The sequence below is a fragment of the Haliotis rubra genome, unplaced genomic scaffold, assembly GCF_003918875.1.
Source record: "Haliotis rubra isolate DU_JTF1 unplaced genomic scaffold, ASM391887v1 Scf155, whole genome shotgun sequence".
Classification (NCBI taxonomy): Eukaryota; Metazoa; Mollusca; class Gastropoda; order Lepetellida; family Haliotidae; genus Haliotis; species Haliotis rubra.
Genome location: NW_025765503.1, coordinates 656,865 through 673,881, shown reverse-complemented (window position 1 = coordinate 673,881; position 17,017 = coordinate 656,865). Strand labels below are relative to the sequence as shown.

General features: G+C 40.9%; 1 long non-coding RNA gene across 1 annotated transcript; it reads right to left on the bottom strand.

Moving 5' to 3' along the window:
- Positions 1-1,833: 1,833 nt before the first annotated feature.
- LOC124270824 lies at positions 1,834-15,645 on the bottom strand. The gene is made up of 3 exons (XR_006896879.1): positions 15,274-15,645; positions 13,248-13,491; positions 1,834-1,931 (listed from the first exon to the last, which is right to left on the bottom strand). It is a non-coding gene; the product is annotated as an uncharacterized LOC124270824 (long non-coding RNA).
- Positions 15,646-17,017: the final 1,372 nt, after the last annotated feature.

Genomic DNA, 17,017 nt, shown 5'->3' with positions numbered 1-17,017 from the left:
GCCACCCAGTATATGCATCTAGCAATCCGATACATGACACCCAATATATGCATCTGACAATCCGATCCAAGACACACGGGTTATGATGACAGCCAGTAGATATATGCATCTAACAATCCGATCAAAGACACACAGGTTATAATGACACCCAGTATATATATATGCATCTGACAATCCGATCCATGATGCACAGGTTATGACACCCAGTAAATATATATATGCATCTGACAATCCGATCCATGATGCACAGGTTATGATGACATCCAATATATGCATCTAGCAATCCGATACATGACGCAGAGGTTATGATGACACCCAATATATGCATCTTACAATCCGATCCAAGACACACAGGTTATGATGACAGCCAGTAGATATATGCATCTAACAATCCGATCCAAGACACACAGGATATGACGACACCCAGTATATATATATGCATCTGACAATCCGATCCATGACACATAGGTTATGATGACACCCAATATATGCATCTAACAATCCGATCCATGACACACAGGTTATGGCGACACAGTTATGATGACACCCAGTATATATATGCATCTGACAATCCCATCCATGACGACAGGTTATGATGACACCCAGTATATATATGCATCTGACAATCCAATCCATGATGCACAGGTTATGATGACACCCAATATATGCATCTGCATCTGATCAATCCACATCCATGACGCAGTAGATGATCTGACAATCCGATCCAGGCCTTTATGATGACAATCCGATCCATGATGCACAGGTTATGATGACACCCAATATATGCATCTGACAATCCGATCCAAGACACACAGGTTATGATGACACCCAGTAGATATATGCATCTGACAATCCGATCCATGACGTACAGGTTATGATGACACCCAATATAAGCATCTGACAATTCGATCCATGACACCCAGGTTACGATAACACCCAGTATATGCATCTGACAATCCGATCCATGACACACAGGTCACGATGACACCCAGTATATGCATCTGACCATGCAATCCATTACAAACAGGTAGTCACCCAATAAATGGATGACACCCAGATATAAGCATCTGACTATAAGCCCGATACCATTACAAACAGGTGACAATGACAACAGTATAAGCATCTGACTACCCAATCTGATTAAAAACAGGTCACAATGCCACCAGTATAAGCATATGACTACCTGATCCATGACAAGCAGGTTATGATGCCACCCAGTATAAGCATCTGACTACCCGATCCATGACAAACAGGTCACGATGACACCAGTATAAGCATCTGACTACCCGATCCATTACAAACAGGTTACGATGACACCAGTATAAGCATCTGACTACCCGATCCATTACAAACAGGTCACGATGACACCAGTATAGCATCTGACTACCTGATTGGTTGAGCAAACATTTATCACATTTTCCAGTATAAGCATCTGACTGCCTGATCCATTACAAACAAAAACATCTACACCAGTGTAAGTATCTGACTACCTAATCCATGACAAACTTAAACAGGTTGACTATGACAAATCTATTTCATTGTTGTTAAGAAATCATTGTCCCAGCATGGTCATGATGGACAAAAGAACTGAAGCACTGAAGTGAGTGAGTATTCAAAGATTGAAACCCTGATTTTGAACACAATTATTTGTTGTGAGCATTTGGAGAGACAACTATCAAAAAGAAGCTAAAATTATACAGATTAAGTTGCGCAAATATTTGTGCACAGGCATGTGCTGTATTTGGGTTTTTTCACCTGGATTTGTGGTCTATGTTTCACATTTAATACCTAGGGAACTAGGAGCAATGGAGTAAACTGGCCTGAGTTACTTACCTCAAACAAGGCATCAAAGAAGGTCTTGATGTCTTCTTCCATCCATTGTTCCCACTGGCGTTTTGTCTTGGCCTCTGGTGTACTCAACTTGGACTGAACTGAAAGACAGAAACACAAATGTAGACATTCCAGTCGATTTATACAGCCCATAAATATTGGGAGTCTGAACCAACCAGCAGGGATCAACCACTGACACAGAGGCACTGAATATTTCAAGCCTGGCCTAATCACCCATTTCAATCAGCTCTTGCAACAAAAGCAATGGAGTACTGGGGACATTGGGGTCCACTTGCACAAGGGATCTAATGCTACATTATATCGAGTATGGTTTTACGCCGCTTTTAGCAATATTCCAGCAATGGGTTTCACACATTGTACCCATGTGGGGAATCGAACCCAGGTGTTGCAGGGCTCATCAACCTGTTCAGAGGAGCGTTATTGTACCCTGGGATATTGATGCATGAAGAATTGAGTAGCAACATCAGTTTCCTTATATAGACTGCAATAAGGTGAAGGAATTTCCAACTTGAAATAATATTTATTATAATAATGAATTGAATTCATGAAGGGATATAGTTCGATTCATCAAATATAACATGTGAATGAATCATTACAGGAGTAGTCTAATAGCCCTTGACAATTCAAATTTTCACAACACAAGAAGAAAATACAGTTGGCAGTGAAAGAGACTGATGTCCTGACACATTGCCAGAGCTACAGATAACTTTTTGGGTCATTGAGTTATGTACTCACTTGTGTTCATCTCAATTGGGTATCCTAATTTTTCTTTGAGTAACCAAATAAATTGTACTCACCTCACTCAAATTCAATTGGGTATTTTGCCATTTTCCATTAAATTTGAAAATATAGTGAAGTTTAAAAGTTAATTTTTGTTATTTATATTTGATCTGCAATATGAGAAACGATAAGAAAGACTGCAAGTTGTCAAGTTCATATCCTGAAATAGAACCTCTCAGTATACTTCAGTTTTTTAATCTATTCACAAGTACGCAAGCTAAGATTTGACATATTTGTGTGTACGCATGTAAGATCACATTTATTGAGTATTTACAAAAATTCAAGTGTACTTGTACATAATAAACTGAATAGAAATTTAGAAAAATCTAAATATTTTTTATATTTGTATACTTATCCTGCACTACTTACTTCCTGCACTTATTGCTTACAACTCGAAACATAGCTGTGCCAGACGATTGATGTTGAAAGCGTGGACCGTGATCCCTTCCTGGTCTCGGGTAAACATCCGTCTGCGCACGCATCACAGCGGACAGCGAGTGACGATCAGGCAGTGGTAATACGTATATAAGACACATAGTCTTACATGGAAAATACCAGACGATTTTTAAAGCGTTATTCGCTTTAGGGAAATGTAGTAAAAAGCAGTGACTTGGGTTAACCCAAGCATTACTCCTTAACTGACACACCTCTTTTCCCATACGTCGTCGGCGTGCTTCATGGGAAGAAAAAGCATAGTGGAAGGTATCCTCATTGCACCTAGCAGAAGAGTCAACAGACAGTGACTATCTCTCAGTGGTAATTCACATATAAGACATGTAGGCTTAAATGGAAAAGATCAGGCGATTTTTAAAGCAAGATTAGCTCTAGGGAAATGCAGTAAAGAGCATTGACTTGAGTTTTTCGAAGTGTTGCTCCTTAACTGACACATCTAGTTGTTTCCCTCGGAACAACTCTTTTCCCACACGGCGACATCATGCCTCGTGGGAAGAAATATCAAGAATGAAGACACCTTCGTGGAATCTGGAAGACTGGTCGACAGAGAGGGATTACATCTCAGTGGTAATTCGCATATAAGCCATTTACGCTTAAATGGAAAAGGCCACACGATTTTTAAAGCGTTATTAGCTTTAGGGAATGCAGTAAGAAGCATGGACCTGAGTCTATCCAAGTTTTACTCCTTAACTGACATACCCAGTTGTTTTGCTCAAAACAACTCATTCCCCACACGACATCGTCGTGCTTCATTGTGAACAACAATGTAGGATGTGATATCCTTCGGGCATTGTTGAGGTGCTGGTCTGGCACCAATGGTCCGAAGCGTTGGACACATATGGTGTGGATACTGATTGGCGAAGACTGTGTCCCACTTCTAGAAACACTCTTGCATTATCAATGCCACTGTACAGTTACAGTGAAGCCATAGTAGAGAGGCGAAAAGCGGAAGTACTGGAGGTTACGAAGCATAGATGTAGGGAAACCAGACCAGCCACATTATACGCATGAATAAAGGAAGTCCGTATCCACAAAACACTCGGGGTTTTGCTTACATGCCTCTGACGGCTCAAGTTCGCTTAATGTACAAATTGAGTACCCCAGCTGAACACAAGAGGAACACAGGAATGTCTTCACACTGACAACAGACGATCTGGGCGAAATCGAGAATCGTCGATCATTTTGCCCTAGCTGGCAACGGGTGGGTAGTGATGAAATCCCCGTAAAATACCCAGAGGTACAGAACCTGACTGCGTCGTTCGAACTGGATCCAATTAACACCAAGCACACCAAACGCATGACCCTTGTCGCTATCGCTGTGCAAGTCTGCAAGAGAAGTGTTTGTGAGTGACTTGTAAGACACAACGAGTTGGCGGTCCAGGACCATGTTGAGAGTCCTGGCCGGTGGTCAAAACTGCAGCTTGGGTACGCATGGACGGTAACTCCTGTCAATAAGGACTGCTAAAACGAATTGCCACTAACAGAAGTGGCAGCCATGTCCCTCCTGAAACGCCTGTTTCGGGTGTTTGGATAATACAAGGGCCTCTGGAAGAGGGAGTGTCCAGTCGTGTGGATCTTGAGCTTCATTTGCCCCTGCTTCCGTCACCCTTGAAGGAGACGCAGCTACGTTCATATCCTCCCTTGTCGATATGAGACTTGTGACCACGTCTCCAACCACGGAGCGGAGCCTGATTCCAAGCCTGCCTAACAGTGTGGCGCCGAGGCAAGAGTAGGTACTGGATTCATGTGATGAGGGATGTTGGACTTGCTGTAAGGCCGTGAACACTATCTCCCTCTGAGGAAAGTCGCACACTGTTCGAAAGACGTCCTTCAACTCGTTATTAAATATGGTAGTCAAGGACTAGGGTTGGCCAGATAGATTCCACTGAAACTTTGAATCCCAACCGGAAAAAGGGGAGAGAAATCCTTGACCTCAAATAACACATGCAGTGGCGAAATCTGCCCGTAAGTGTTTGCCAAGGACAGTGAGGACCATCCACTACCAAGCCATCATAGAAGAGAGGTGACGATCCTGTACAGATTCATCTCAGGTCAGGTCTGGAGAGACAGTGTTAATAGCCGGAGCTAAGTTTGAGATAGGATGAAACATCCGCGTGAGTTCCAAATCAAGGGCCATCATCCCGTGAGACTCACGCCTTGTAAGACGCACTGTACGAAGAAAACTGTCATGCACTTAATTTCTTGACAAGGGATTGCGTAAACGCCACGCCCGGTCTAGGCGCCATAATACGTGAAGTCTCCGAGGGCAATATGTTCTCGTCTCCCGACGTAGGGGCCATCGGAAACAGTGGTGCAACCAACAGCTGCCGAACCCTTGAAGATGTTGGAGGTGGTGACGCAGTATGTTGAACACCAGAGGCACGGGATATAATGGAGGCGTCATAGAGGCGCTGAATCTGGCAAAACCACCGCTGGAACACAGTATTCAGAGTCCAACACTGTTCCATCGCAGTATCTGCCTGCTGCAGTGAGTATGGGTTTATAGGTGCTAGATCTAGCAGAGGCGTCATACAGCTGGTAACGCCATACAGGCGCTAGATCTAGTAGAGGCGCCATACAGCTGGTAGCCGTACAGGCGCTGAAAAACAAAGGAAAACACCCAAAAGACACCCAATTCATAGGATACAAATCAGTCAAGCTGGCAAACCACACGTCTTGCGAGGAGTGCGAAAAGCAATAATCTGAGGTGGCTGATGTCACCTTCCAGTGATGCGTGCGCAGACGGATGTTTACCAGAGACCAGGAAGTGGTCTACCCTTTCAACATCAATCGTCTGGCACAGCAACGTTTCGTATCGTAAGCAATAAGTGCAGGAAGTAAGTAGTGCAGGATTAGTTAAAAATAAATATTTGTGTAATTCTTGCCCAGCTAGTATAAAGACCTATGGTGAAAACCGCTGCTGTCCGTGATGCAAATTACGCCATATGGTGGAGAGCACATGAAATCACCAAAATTATCACTGTTGCTGCATTATGATATGACTAAATAACCATGGAGCAGTTTGGCTTAAAAGCCTAGGTAATTCCCGGGTCGAAAAGTAAACCGCCGAGAACCAGGCACATCGTCCTGAGGCAGGAGCTACGAGGAGCCGGAAAACATGTTCCGCAGATGTGGTGAGGTATGGACCCCCAAGAAATAAATCCAATTACGCCAGAAACGCGAGTAGCTCACCGCCAATGTATGGGTGTTTGATAATACAAGGGCCTCTGGAAGAGGGAGTGTCCAGTCGTGGTGGATCTTGAGCTTCATTTGCCCCTGCTTCCGCCACCCTTTGAAGGGATGCAGCAGCTACGTTCATATTTTCCCTTGTCGATATGAGACTTGTCACCATGTTCCAACCACGGAGCGAGCCTGATTCCAAGCCTGCCTAACAGTGTGGCCGAAAGGCAAGAGTAGGTACTGGATTCATGTGATGAGGGATGTTGGACTTGCTGTAAGGCCGTGGAACGCTATCTCCCTCTGAGGAAAGTCACACACTGTTCGGAAAGACGCCCTTCAACTCGTTATTAAATATGGTAGTCAAGGACTAGGGTTGGCCAGATAGATTCCACTGAAACTTTGAATCCCAACTGGAAAAAGGGGAGAGGAAATCCTTGACCTCAAATAACACATGCATTGGCTAGATCTGCCCGTAAGTGTTTGCTGGCGACAGTGAGGACCATCCACTACCAAGCCATCATAGAAGAGAGGTGACGATCCTGTACAGATTCATCTCAGGTCAGGTCTGGAGAGACAGTGTTAATAGCCGGCTAAGTTTGAGATAGGATGAAACATCCGCGTGAGTTCCAAATCAAGGGCCGTCATCCCGTGAGACTCACGCCTTTGTAAGACGACTGTAACGGAAGAAAACTGTCATGCACTTAATTTCTTGACAAGGGATTGGCGTAACGCCATGCCCGGCCCAGGGCTTCATAATGTCACGGAAGTCTCCGAGGGCAATATGTTTTCGCCTCCTATCGAGGGGCCATCGGAAACAGTGGTGCAACCAACAGCTGCCGAACCCTTTGAAGATGCTTTGGAGGTGGTGACGCAGGTATGTTGAACACCAGAGGCACGGGATATAATGGAGGCGTCATAGAGGCGCTGAATCTGGCAAAACCACCGCTGGAACACAGTATTCAGAGTCCAACACTGTTCCATCGCAGTATGCCTGCCTGCTGTGGGAGTATGGGCTTATAGGTGCTAGATCTAGTAGAGGCCATACAGCTGGTAACGCCATACAGGCTCTAGATCTAGTAGAGGCGCCATACAGCTGGTAGCCGTACAGGCGCTGAAAAACAAAGGAAAACACCCAAAAGACACCCAATTCATAGGATACAAATCAGTCAAGCTGGCAAACCACACGTCTTGCGAGGAGTGCGAAAAGCAATAATCTGAGGTGGCTGATGTCACCTTCCAGTGATGCGTGCGCAGACGGATGTTTACCAGAGACCAGGAAGTGGTCTACCCTTTCAACATCAATCGTCTGGCACAGCAACGTTTCGTATCGTAAGCAATAAGTGCAGGAAGTAAGTAGTGCAGGATTAGTTAAAAATAAATATTTGTGTAATTTACGCAGATACGCAGCTTATCTGTACCTTTGCACATTGCATAAATCTACCCTCAACTAAAAGGCCCTTGCAAAGACCTGTGACTTTCACAGTAATTTTAGACTGGTTAGTCCTTACAATGCTTACATAAAACTCAACACAAGCATATTATCATCAATACCTCAAAACATTCAAACCCCCTCAGCTCAAACAGAATACTGGTATCACCCTGTGCATGTAAAATCAATAGCATGCAACCTAAAGCATGAGAGGCATACTTAATCACCTTAATGATCTTTATAATGACATTCCTTTCCATTAAGGTAATTGCCTGATGTAAGTCATTCCTGTGTGTATACAAACCTGGCAGCCACACCTGATTGGCTGACGTATAAGACCCAGCAAGTGGCTAGGAACCATTCTTCCACTTGCCATGATTGCACACCTATTGATTTTTTCAATCTACAGAAATCCTTACTTGAGATCGTAGCAGTAGCCTTGTTTTCACAAGGCAAATATTAAATCAGGGATATTTGGTATGGAAAACTCATTTTGTTCAGTGAACTATCAGTCACAGAAAATGCCCATACTATTGGATTTTTTCTTGGAATAAGACCTCTTGAGAAGATGTTGCTATGCAAACATTTACCGATTCTGTTGGCACCAGGTTTTTTTTAACAAGGCCTTTAGACTAGTACCGGTGTATGTCAGACAGCATGGTTGTATCACCAGCAGTATTTGAAACAAGTGAGTGAGTATTGTTGACCGTTTTACGCCGCTTATAGCAATATTCCAGCAATATCACTGCTGGAGACACCTGAAATGGGCTTCACACATTGTACCCATGTGGGTAATCGAACCCAGGTATTCAGCGTGACGAGTGGATGCTTTAACCATTTGAAAAATATGCTCTGTTCACCCAGCAGTGAATGGGTACCAGGTAGGAGGAGATGGTCATGTGACAGTAGGAATTACTGGAAAAATCTGTAATGGGTATTGGCCTAAAATTCACATTGCAATTTACTGCAATAATGATTTATATATTTTTATATATACCCTCCGCAATAAACTGCATGTATTCTTTCATCTGTAACTTGTTATGAGATGGAATAAAAAAGCTGCCATACATGATTCTCCCTACTCAGGAGGGACATTTTTTATACCTCATCTGCCATTTTGTTGGATGCTACTACAGTCACAGCACATAGGATCTACACATTAAATACAGGAAGCTGACTGCGAATAGTTTTGCTAATTTCTGCATTTCATAATTTCATTTTAACTTGTCACTTATCCTAACTATGCATGAATTTGAACTTTATAAAAATAAACTGGTATTTCCTAAGCTGGAAAACAATGCACCTATAGTCAAAAGATGGAGTCCACAGAGATTGGCTAAGAAGCCTGAAAAGAAATATGACTAGAACGATTTTCAGACCCAAGTCTACAGTTGTAGACACATCCACTTATATTTAAAACATGCACCGTCTGATAACAATGCAAGCAAGTGGTGAAATGACACCACACACTGTCATGCCTGGGATGGAGAAATGATTAAAGCTGAGTATTAAGTTACAGACTGACAACAAACTGGTATTATGATTCAATGCAACGAAACGTATGAATGAAATCACTGAATTACAAAGTTCTCTAAACCCTCTTCCTTTTTTATTGTATGCCTGCTGCGTCTTAACTGCTCAACATTATAAGTATTATTTTTTTTCTGTTTGAGAACCTTTCATACCTGAAATGAAGGCTAAAATGCAGTGGGGGGTCCACTATTTCCACTATGTCCTTGCGTTCTGCTATGCTTACGGAATTGGTTGAAATCTCACAATGATGATTGGTTCATTACGAACGAACAATCATCAAGAAAATTTGGTTAGTGTCATTTTTCAGATTTTCTTATTCAGGTGGTTATAGGTAGATAAGTATAATGTGGTTCTCTGGTTGTTTTTTATGTTGCATTTGAAAATTGCAAAATCATGTAAAATGATGCAACTTGGTACTTTAAAGTGATGACTAATATATCATGAACATAAACTCCCGGGAGTCTTCAAGAAATATTCAGTCGTGACTTTTCAGTAAGTGAAGTGAGTTTTCTAAGAATTAAACACGTTTTCAGACCCTGACAACTACTAAGGTATGTACCATCCTCAAGTGTTTCAAGTACTAAAATAGTAGATCCAAAATCGTATGTGTTCGATTATGAGAAAATGTGATCGATTGCTTGGTCACTGCGACCAATCTTCGATTATTAAATGATTATTTCAAATAATCGGAAGACCACTCATGTTTTCATCCTTTACAAACTCTGCTACAATTCCCATCGGCGGTAACTCCATCCAGAGCTACGGATAACTTTCTGGGTTATAGAGTTATGAACTCGCTTGTGTTCATCTCAATTGGGCATCCTAATTTTCCTTTGAGTAACCAAATAAATTGTAACAACCTCACTCAATTGTGTATTTTGCCATTTTCCATTAATTGCAAAAATATAATAAAGTTTACACATTGGTTCACGTGTTTGTTATTTATATTTGGCCTGTAATATGATAAACGATCAAAAAGAGAGCAAGTTGCCAAGTTCATGTGCTGAAAAAGAACCTCTTATTTTATCTTTCCACTGGTACGCAAGCTAAGATTTTACATTTTTGTGTGTATGTATGTAAGCTCAAATTTATTGAGCATTTACAAAAATTCAAATGTACATGTACGCAATAGACTTAATAGGAATTGAATCTTCCCATAAATATTTGCATAATTTACGCAGATACGCAGTTTATCTGTACCTCTGTCCATCAGTTAATGTTCTATTTGTTATATACAGTCAAACCCCATTTATCCGGACATTTTGGTTACACTCGGAAAACGTCCGGATAGTGAAGCGTCCGGTTAACGTGATCAAACAAGCAAAACGTATTGACAATGCACATTGATAACACGTTATATACAGTACAATTACAATGTACCGTATATTACCGTAGATAAGCCAACCCCATAGATAAGCCGACCTCCTAACTTGACCCTTGAAATCAGTGTCAAAATGGTATGTTTTGCACGCGATAAGCTGACCCCACAAGACTTAGCGATGGCCAGCTCACACCACCAGACATTTGGCAGTTGGATGTAAAACGTACACAAGCCGACCCCACACCACAATACATCTGGCAGTTGGATGTAAAACGTAAGTAGAGGCGCTCTCCTCATGGCGTTGGATTTAGTGAATGTATGCTTTCCATCTACCATCCATTCTGACCACTTTTTCCGAATGTTCATCTTAAAAGGTTTATTCAAGGACACGTCTAGTGGCTGCAGGAGTGATGTACAGTCGCCAGGTATAACAGCCTGGTGTGTTTTCTTCTCCACTACGTTCTTTTTCACAGACGCGCACAAATGGGCCAAGAACATGTCCCATACCAAAAGCGACTTGCATCCTCAGATGCAACCTGGTCTCGCACACCACACATCCTCGATCCATCTGTTCACCAAAGTCTCATCCATCCATCCCTTGGGATGTACCGCCACAATAACCCCGGTCGGGAATTTTTCCTTCGGCATTGTTTTCCTCTTGAATACTATCATGGGCTTAAGTTTTGTACCATCCACCATACATGTCAGCACTACCGTGAAATGTTGCTTTTCATTTCCAGTCGTTTTCACAGAAATTGTCTTTGAGCCTTTCACATCCATGGTCTTTGAGCCAGGCATATCAAAGCTCAGAGGCGTTACGTCCATGTTTCCAATTTGTGATAGATCATAGTTGATTGCCTTCCGTTCTTTAATCACAAATGCGTGGAATAAATCCACCTTAGTATTCACCTGATCCAGACGTTTCTGGGCAATATGTGTTCTCTCCCTTAGGAACAGATTTCTCCTTTTCATGAAACGCAAGCACCATGTTGAAGACGCTTTTAATGACAAGGGCAAGCTGAATTCTTCTTTCTTGGCCTTGTACAGGGTCAGTGCTCGATGGCAAATCATATTTCTCGTGACGATTAAGCCAAGTTGTCGCTTCTCCAGTACCCACTCAGTCACCATATCTTCAAGCTTAACGAAGGGGGATACAGTAAATCTCCTTGATCTCTTGTTCTTAGGCATCTGATTTAAGGATGCCTTTTCTTTTCTCCAGTTTCTCACTTGCTTCTCGTTTACGTCAAATTCTCGTGCAGCAGCACTGTTGTTTGTTGTCTCGGCTAGAGCGACAACTCGCAGCTTGAAGGCAGCATCGCAGCATTCTTTTAGAACTCATGAAGAGACTGTCATTTCCAGACGTTATGCACACTTTTATACCTATGTGCATTACCCGTTAACTCACCAATTTCCTTGATACGTCTCCAGAACATCAAACATTGCTGCCACAATAATACGTTAATACATTCATACTGTATAAACTATAAAACACACTGAACATACATCATTTACTCATCAAACATAACCGCCAATCATTTTCTCAAATGCTTAATGCGTTAATCCTTTCATACTGTATAAACTATAAAACACAGTGAACATACATCATTTATTCATCAAACATTACCGCCACAACAATGCGCTAATCCTTTCATACTGTATAAACATAAAACACACTGAACATACATCATTTACTCATCAAACATGTTTTCATACATATAAACTAAACACACTGAACATACATCATTTATTCATCAAACCAGTCTACAATAAAACCTGGGGTTTGAGTGAGTATAGTCATTTGTCCAGTCTATTAGGGTTAAAAATCAAACAACAGTTTTAAAAATCAAACAACAGCACGACAGGGGACACCAGAAATAGGCTTCACACATTGTATCCATGTGGGGAATTGAACATAGGCCTTTGATGTCATGGGCAAACACTTAAACCACTAGGCTGCCCCACCAGGAAACTTACTTTGTCTTAATATATAATCCTGAATAAATTCACATATGTTCCTGTGCTGCCCGAAGGACACAAGATGTCACAAACGTTGACAACAGTGACAGACATCTGAGTAATAAAAACTGAATATTGCAAGCACATTTGCACACAAGCAACTCAAAACTAATTCTGATATTTTTCACACATTTAATGCAAATGACCAGTCTAAGTACAGTTAGCATCAGTATTATTCGTTATACTGCTATACTCAGTCTAACAAAAACCCTAGTAGAAGGTCGCGTCAACTAACCTTTGAGCGACCTATGACTGTCCAATCAAAAGCAAGACGGACAGATTTAACCAATCAGACAATTACTGCTGGTTAGGGTTCAAATGTAGATTGAAATAGCACGGCGGAGAGATGAGAGATTAAGAACCTGAACCAGAGGAAGTCTGGACTTGCTTCATTTAGGGCTTAAGCATTGCAGAAAGGGCTAGCCAGAAGGGAAAATAATGTGGTTCAGGGACTCTTTCTACTACGGTGTGAAGTAGAGCTGAAGCTTGCAATGATAGGTTAATATCCCAAAACTATTATTACTGCATAATTTACGGCAAGGAGTAAATTCTCTGAAAGGTAAAACCAAAAGTTAGGAAGATGACTAATCTTCAACTCCAATTTCTACTCATAAGCAAAATACTGAATAAACATATGCAATCATCACATCGTCCACACAAAAATACATATATATATATACAAACCAGAGGAGGTCTTCTTGACAGGTGACCACTGTGGACTAATATCTCGCCTTGTCTTCTTCACTACCCGTGTACTTGACCGTTTAGCAGTGGTCACCTGAGGGTGGTCCCCTTCCCATCATCCCCTGTAACCTCAGGCACATCGACCTTAGTCGATTGCCGTATGCGCCTATCTGCACTGGTTGAATTTGGGCTGACATTTTCCTCCTCTTGACAACCTTTTTCCTCAGCAGTGGATGGTGCTACCCTGCAAACAAATATGGTTTCTGGATCACATGGTGATAGACATTTCTTTCCGTTTCAGCCTTCTTAATCTTACTGCCGCAATATAGCTGGAATATTGCTGAATGCGGCATAAAACTAAACTCACTCACTAAAACTTAATCTTACTGAATAGGCCTTGACTAAAATGATCCAGTAGTAAGTTTTACATTGCTGTTAGCAATATTCCAGCAATATCACAGCGGGTGACACAAGAAATGGGCTTCACATATTGTATCCATGTGGGGAATTGAACCTGGGGCGTTCAGCGTGAAGAGCGAACACTTTAACCATTTGGCTACATCACCTCCCATTTCTCGATTGAAAGGGTTAAACTGACTGACTGACTGACTGAGTTTGGTTTTACGCCGCTTTTAGCAATATTCCAGCAATATCACGGGGGGGAACACCAGAAATGGGCTTCACACATTGTACCCATGTGGGGATTCGAACCCGGGTCTTCGGCGTGACGAGCCAACGCTTTAACCACTAGGCTACCCCACCACCCCGAAAGGGTTAAACAAAAAGGATTAATTACTATTAGCACAAAGTGATCTTAGATTTTTGATAAGTGTTTTATCAATGCCGTTAAAGCACATTCAAACATAATATTTTGCACATCTTATTAACTGACATTATGCAACTGATCAGGGGCATATGTAAAATGTAGACCTATGATTATGGACAAGGGGTTACTATGTGTGACCAACCCGACTGTCATTTTAACCCAACTACAAACTTACTGTGCCACAAAATAACATTCACTCAAACTGCCATCCAACTACTTTATAACATATTTATAAATTTAATATTTATATCAATAATTCGATAATTACTTTGATAATAACTTTGTCACAAAATGTGTAATAGAGAACATAAATGAGACTTTTGATTTCGTGCCGTTATGATATATAGTGCCGTCAGTAAACATTCTTACTGAATCAACGTGTGAAACATTATTCCATTTACGCATTGTTATTCATTACAATTCATATCCTCTTACACATGACATAAGTGGATAAGTATGACACGATTGAAATATAAAAGGTAATGAAAAATTAGAACAAATTTATGCCAGTATCCGTAAAGTAGTAGATCATATGTTCCTGTGTAATGGGACGAAATTAATGTGGACGGTGATAGTTATATCCCTACGTGTCAAAATTACAATAAATGCTTGGCAGAAAGTTGTCAAGTTGTGTGAATTATTACAAAATGGTATGGTAAAATTGTCGATAAGATTTCACGAACAATAAAGCGAGGACACTGTAAAAGTGCTAATTTAGTTTTGTTTACTTCATGCAGATTGACCTCCTCACAGATCCGATTCAGCGCCCGGGCTGTTCAAAAGATCCGCGTTTACGATCGACCCGCCCTCCTCGCAGTTACCGCGTTACTTGTTGTCAATATTAAGAATTAATACATTGCACAATCTTACGATACACAATTTATGTCGAATGGGGGGTAGATGAAGTAAGAAGGCGTCAAAACAAAAACAAGGATCTCATTACCGATAAAGTAAAATTCAACATGGCTGCCATAACGAAAATTGCGACCAAGCAACACTGAAAATAATTTAGCCGAAAACAATTTTGCTTAGATGTTATAATGCACATTAACATGGCCATTAAAGTACAAGCATCCCTTAGACGAATCGTACGCAATATTATGACAACAGACAGTTTGGTAGCTTCAGAAATTGAAAGAAAACATGTCGTGTTCTGAGATGGCAATATGGCGCTAGACAATTTCACAAACGAAACATTACCGACTTCCAACACCGTCCCGAACACTGTTTTCATCCTGAGAAACTTTCCTTCGTTTTCCCGGTGGCATATACACTGATTGTACGCAACCTTGGCACACGTTTCTGTCTACATAATTTCACAAGTGTCCTCAGATGGCCTGTGACTAAATCCCGTCAGTCAACAACTCGGCAGCGGCGGCTAACTGGCTTCTTTCTTCCGATGCACAGTGATGATATTTAAAAGAAAAGATAAATCTACATCTTCCAAACTATGTTTAACTGCAGAACAGTATGAACCATTTAAGGACAGTATAAAATAAGCTAAGTTCGCCGATATGATATCAACTAAACATAGTTTGAGATCCCTCTTTTGTTGTGTTCGAACATGACAAGTCCTAGTGCCCAAGTACAAGGTCATGTGACAGATTTCTCAGGTTTGGATATTGAAATAAAAAATATAACAATTACACTTGTCATTACACCTATTCATTATTACACTTGCGTAATGATGTTTTAAAGTAGGCGAGGAAAGAAAAATAAGAGAAATCTTTGTATGGGAAGTTTTCAATGAAATTTCGGTTTTCGCCTTCTGACTATATCACACGATATTGCTTGGGTTCAAGGGGAAAGATATTGATGAAGACACCAAATTAATTAAGCCTTCACTTAAATTACAAAATTCATCTTTAGGTGCATATACAAAAACCGAAATAAATATTTTCCCCGGTTATAAATAACAATTATCAGTTCAAATTATTTTACTTTTCGATGTAGAAAACGCAAAAAACGTTCAAAATATTATAGTTGAAAATGTATTGCGGTGATCAGTTTGACCAGAAATCGCCCCCACAGATTAATATAAATCGATAACTCTTATTCTTTCATATACCTTTCTTCATTATATATTGGCTAAACACATATGGTACTATGACGATTCTATTTCAAGTGCTTACTATTTACTCCTGTAGATAGAGTATATGCACTATGTCAATGTCAGTTCATGTATTTAGGTTTAAATATTGCGATAAAACCCAGTTTACTGAATAATACAACGTTGACAAGAGAGCTAGTGTTTCTGTGAAATGTTTTTCCAACATATCTCATATATTACACAGTAAACAGCTTTCCTGGGACCGATTTTGTTTTGTTTTCGTGGCAGAGGACCGGCAAAGTAAGGATTGTTGTCATTTGACTTGGCGGGAATCACACAGGGGAATCCCAAGCGTTGATTGGTCAATGAAATCACATGATTGGAAAACTCCCCTTATGCCCGCCCACTATTAAAATAGAAACAGTAGTTAACGAAATCAAGTAATGCGAAATGATAGAATTCTGAATTATTGTCAAAACCGTTAACGTCGTGTTTGATACAAGTGGAAGAGAGGGACAATTTCCGACATATATTATTTTGACGTTCGTATTTGTAACGAAGAATCTGATTGGTCAAAGCGGAAAATGTTCATTGTAAACAAAGATATGCATATACGCTCAAACGAAGCACTGTCCTTGTATCAGATACTGACACTGTAAACTATCCCAATAGTGCATTATCTTTGCCATTTCCCCTTTCCCTTTTCAACAAATGTCAAGCGACACAGACACCAGTCCAGCTGGAATAAATTGTAAACTACTTTCTTGACCACCGATAAAAGGCTGATTTGAACGACACAGGTGTCTGCTGGGCAGTTCACAATAGATATTCTATAACTTCGTGTTTTTTGTTATAAATTCCATCCTCACATGTGAAGATTAGTTATAGTTCACA